Genomic DNA, 5432 nt, shown 5'->3' on the forward strand with positions numbered 1-5432 from the left:
ATAACAGCGACCCCCCGAAAAAATGGAAAGAGCATTTCTAGCAAGAAATCATCATTTCCGGCTTCATTTCTGACTACATTATTAGATTCTAGCTGTAATCGACATCATCTAACTAGAAAAATTCCTAGTCTAGCTAGAGAAGATTATTTCCAGCTTGCGGGGTTTTTTTTCTTCTAACTGTACTGACAAATGCTAGCTCGAAGTAAATCGCAAACCAGCTAGAAATAAACTAGAAACTGAATTTATAGCTAGAAATTCTATTTCTTGCTAGAATATTTCTAGCCAGAGGAAATTTCTGGTTCAATAATCCAACTAGAAAAAAACATATTTTCACCTGGGACGCGAGTGTAATCGTCGACGGCGTGCCGATACTAATACTGCGTCTGACTAGGGTGCCCGCGAGACGTACTGCACATAAAGCTCAATTTAGAACCGAAGATGCATGTCAGAGAATGAGGCGCCTTCATCGCCAATTGGTACCAATTGGAAGAGTTCGAGGGTGTGTACGCCAGGTTCGGAAGCTATTTTCTCTGTCGTCATTTCGGCTGGGGCTGCAACGTGTGCGACATACTATGGTTTGATTTTTTTTTTCATTTTTGAATGAGCAGGAGATAGCACATAACAGTTTTGGAGGGTGACTATCTTGGCCACTGACTGGGCCGTCCAATGATCTTGCCCCCCCCCCCCCCCCACCCCCTTACAGACAGCTGGAGCACCACTGTGAAAGGCCGCACGAGGATACCGCGTTTTAAAAAGAGCGTATACCTGTTCGCCCCTTCCTCCGATGTCATCTCTTTGACGTAGCTCCTGCGAAACTCTTAATTGTCCTTCTCGGCAAATAACTTGACAGAAGACACCAAGGTGGCATTAACGTAGTCAGGCTGCAGGCAACATGAGGACACTACGAAATCGGGCAGGTTGTCCCGATGAATGTTACGGCATTAAAAACGTGCAAGGAATGCAGTTGACAAGCATGCTAAATTCTCTCTTTTCGGCAGCAAATGTTTTATCCGGTTTTTGTAATAAAACCTAGTCATTTACTTTGGTGGACCCTCCCAACACGCCTGACGTAAAAGAACCTCAGGGCATCAATCCTACCAATTTAGGGTCTCACAAATAAAGGGTTGCTCACAAAGAGCTAGTTTGCCAAAAGCCAGGGTCTACTCCCCTTAGCAAAAATTACACACACGCTAGCTGTCTCGTGTTGAGTATGCTCAGTCTACATCACTTTGAGCACCATGCGAAGGCCAGCAGCCTACTTATGCAACTCTGTGTTTCCAGACAATATTCGCGAGCTCTTGGCCAGTGCGTAACCATTTTACAGTGGAGCATTTAAAGGAAGGGCTTCCAGCAGCTCTGTGTCAGTCCGTACTCGTGGTTCCAAGTTTTCGCTCACCATCTGGCAGATAGCACGAACATCTTACCTTTCAGGTCGGGTTGCTTTGCAATACCGCGCATGGGTAACAAGACGCGTAGTAATGGATTGCAACAGGTTTGTTGAAGTTCACTAAAGTCTCGGACAAACAAACACTGTAACTCACATTTATTTTTAAAAACGCAAATTCGACTAGCGACCATGTGCTGAACATATGCGGAAACTAGCGACCCTGTGCCGAAATGTCTTTTTGGTTTCTATGAACATTCATGGTCGGTGTCAGTTATCAATTGTTGTCATGTGCTGAACAGCGCAGTCAACCTAGCCATCGCTGCAGGCATAATTTTGTCAGCACCATGTTACCCGAGAAACAGGTACTAAAAGAACACTGCATTTGTTCTTCGAGTGATTATTTCAAATGCACTTGCATTGAGGAGTTGTACCCCGCTCATTAACAATTATGGTGTTCCACTGAAAAGAAACAAAGTAAAACAAAAAGAAAAACTCAATAAATATATGACTGCCTCATTTTCTTTCTTTCACTGTACCCCGCTCATAAACAATTATGGTGTTCCACTGAAAAGAAACAAAGTAAAACAAAAAGAAAAACTCAATAAATATATGACTGCCTTATTTTCTTTCTTTCACAAAAGCTGTTCATTTCAAGCAGTTTGTATCCCCACCGAGTCGTCATTCATTCCCCTGCGATGAAATGTACCTCTAGCCCGTTTTTATTCGCAGTGAGCAGTCAAAACCACACATACATGAAGCAGGGCATATGAGTGCGGCACAGCTGTGATATTGCCCTTCTCATTAAGCAGTCATGCACAAATGCTGTCTCATTTCCTACTCTGGATTACTAAAAAGCCTTTTATTTTGATCAAAATGCTACGATCCCTCAGCTGCCAAGACATCTGTCCAACCAAAAGACGATTTCGGCGCTGTTGTTCGTGTGGTCCTTGAAGACCTCCAGAAGTTTCAGCGTTTCATTAAGAGTGTGTTCCTGCTAGCAAAGACAGTTTGTCTTGATGGAAACCTGCAATTAGAAGCTACAACAAAAAGAAAATTCAGGGAAGCTTGCACTCACGTGCAAGACTTGAATGGTGAAGCTGTTGTAGGTGAGCATTGCCGGAAACACAATTACGTGTCAGTATAATTGTTTATTTGCAAAGTTGCGGTGCTAGCAATGCTCATCATGTGCATTGAAGAGGTCGTCAACTTCTTCGCAGCGAGTGGTGCATACGAAGTCATCCTCAGCACTGTAGACTTCCACCAGCTCTTCGTCATCGACTCGAGGCAGCGGTGGGGGGATCTGCAAGTCGCCCTAGGAAGGATTGGCACACCCACAGCCATACCTCCAATTACCCATAATGCCTTCTAGAGAATGCGGCAGCCGCAGTGATTCCTCCCAGGCAGGGTGTCTTTTCATCTTTAGCATTAGCGCCGGAGTTTTTCTTTTTACATGCGCAGTAGCTCTTGACGACAGTGCTGGAGTTTTTTGGGTTTGTTTGTTAAAGCCTCTGCACGAGCAAGGAATTCGGCAGTCGCTGCGAGGCATGCGCTCACAAGCGCTCGGCATTTTCTCTCACCTCGGGGTTTTCGCCTGTAATTTTTTTTTGCTAATGCCACTACACATGCCGAGGACGCCCGGCGGTCGCTGTGAGGCATGCGCTCATGAGCACTCGCCATTTTCTTCACATTTTTTCCTGCAATGGTGAACTTTACAGCTTTTATAACAACTCCGCTGTTAAAATCTCAGCCCAGGAGCAAGGAAAAGTTGCGCGAGCCTGCATGCACCAGCCATCCTGGTTGTTTTGCATATTGTTGCCAGATTACAAGACAAACTTCAAGTTTTCAATGTCAAGAGCATAAATATATGGTCTTTAGTTATTACAAGGTGCTGCCAGTGATGACTTATGTTGCATCCCTTAAGTTGTATAGTGTCGTTAGTTGTATACCATAGTTGTTAGTAAAAGAGGTAGCCTACTATTCATATTTATGAGCGCTTACCAAATGCATCCCAACCAACACTAATAGTAATTCTACAGCTGGTTTCTTTCGCGTGCTTTAGGTCAGCACTGACAGCTCCTTCAAGGTAGTTATATCCATCCAAATCTTTATTTGATTACATTGAGTGATGAGGAGGATTTGTACATGGAACATCTAATTAACGTTGCTTTCGATTTCTTCATAGGTATCTAAGGGGGACACTGGTCTTAAAAGGACTTTCAATTTTCAAGTAAACTTTGTGAAACTTGTCAGCCTTGCTGTTTTTTTTCCCAAATTTCAAATATGCCATTATATCTTCAGTTGGTCAATTAGTTCCCAAGATAATTAGAGATAATGATCCATTTTTAGTCAACCAATAGACAAAACCATGTGTAGGTCATAAAACTGTAACCTTTATATTTTCCAGTTCTATGAACACTGGTGAATTCAATAATCGAAGCATTTTTCTGATGCATCGCTTAGAACTAATTTTACAGCTCATTAAACTTTGGTGTTTGAAATGGGCTCTCAAAATGGTTCCTTGCCACTGATGCCACCGAAGTTTAATGAGCTGTAAAATTAGTTCTAAGCGATGCATCAGAAAACTGCTTCGATTATTGCATTCACCAGGTTTCATAAAACTGGAAAATATAAAGATACAGTTTTACGACCAACACTGTTTTGTCTATTGTTTGACTAAAAATGGCAGATTAACTCTAATTATCTTGGGAACTAATTGACCAACTGAAAAAATAATAGCATATTTGAAATGAGTGGGAAAAAACAGCAAGACTGACAAGTATCACAAATTTTACTTGAAAATTAAAAAAAGTTGTTTTAAGACCAGTGTCCCCCTTAACCCTATGCCTAAGCTCCATTGTTCCTGGCAGTTTCTTTGCAGGTATTCTCTGGACTAACTGAACAAGACGGTATCAACCGCAAATTTTCGAACAGCTCAAGTGTTCTCCATTTACTTGTATCCCAAAGTTCTCCAAATCAAGCTTCCTGAATGCCGCCTCTAGACTGGCTGCAAGTAATTTTGGAGCCGTAATTACTTACCTTTAAGCAACCAAGGCACCACTTGCCATTAAATAAAAGCCAAAATTGCTGATGTTTCAGTTAAAATAAAAAGGTATTCATCACTTAGTGTGTCTTTAAATATTACTGCTGTTATGGAACCAAGTACTAAAAAAGTTTGCCACTCGCATTTTTCTGCTTGAACTTCTTGCTACAAGGAGAACATTGCAAGAAAAAAGTTTACAGCACTGCTGTCTATCAGATAAAAGCTGTTTATGAAATATTTCACTGAAATAAGTCAGAGTTGCAGCCAATGGGCGAGGTGTGTGTTCAGACATGTGCAGCATAGGGAAAAAACAGGGCAGGAAGAAAAAAAAAAGAACTGCCACGATGATGCTTAGGCCAAAAAGCTTTGCCACAACTGGACAGGAGTAAGAGCAGATACTTGTGGTTTAATTTGGGGGCTCGTGGCTTTTTTGTTTTCTTTTTTTTTTGTACCATTTTGCCCCAACAGCCCTAACTCTGAACAGTTTCAAACCGGCTCAATTTGGCGGAAATAATCTTTAAGCTAGAGGAGAAACAGGGTCGTGAAAGGTTGCTTTGGATGCTTTTAAAGTCAATGACAAGGGTTGCAGCTTGTTTGGACAGAAAAATGTGACGTCACGTTGTCCCACAAATACCCCCGGGCTCTCAGCGGCCAAAACCAAAATTGGTGCCATGAATGGCTCTGTAATTCATATTCGGCAGCACGTTGGCGCCTCTTAATTATTTTATTGGGTGGTACAGACACATTGGACCAAAAAATATTTTTTTATTTTTTTCCACTTTCATCAGGACAACAGCACCCTCAAACTCAGCACGTGATGCTTTAGTTACTGAGCGATGTAGTCAGGTATGACTTTTGCTCGCTTGAGGGTACGGGATACGCATTTTTGTAGCCTCTAACAACTCTGCACTTCCCCGTGTAACAAATATTCATTGGGGCAAAAAGCACTGCAGTTAGAAAAACAGCCCCAACAGGACAGCCACACAAAGCAAAGAGAAGAAAATG

The sequence above is a fragment of the Haemaphysalis longicornis genome, unplaced genomic scaffold (genome assembly GCF_048455015.1).
Source record: "Haemaphysalis longicornis isolate Haplotype H1 unplaced genomic scaffold, Haemaphysalis longicornis Haplotype H1 scaffold_2, whole genome shotgun sequence".
NCBI classification, from domain to species: domain Eukaryota; kingdom Metazoa; phylum Arthropoda; class Arachnida; order Ixodida; family Ixodidae; genus Haemaphysalis; species Haemaphysalis longicornis.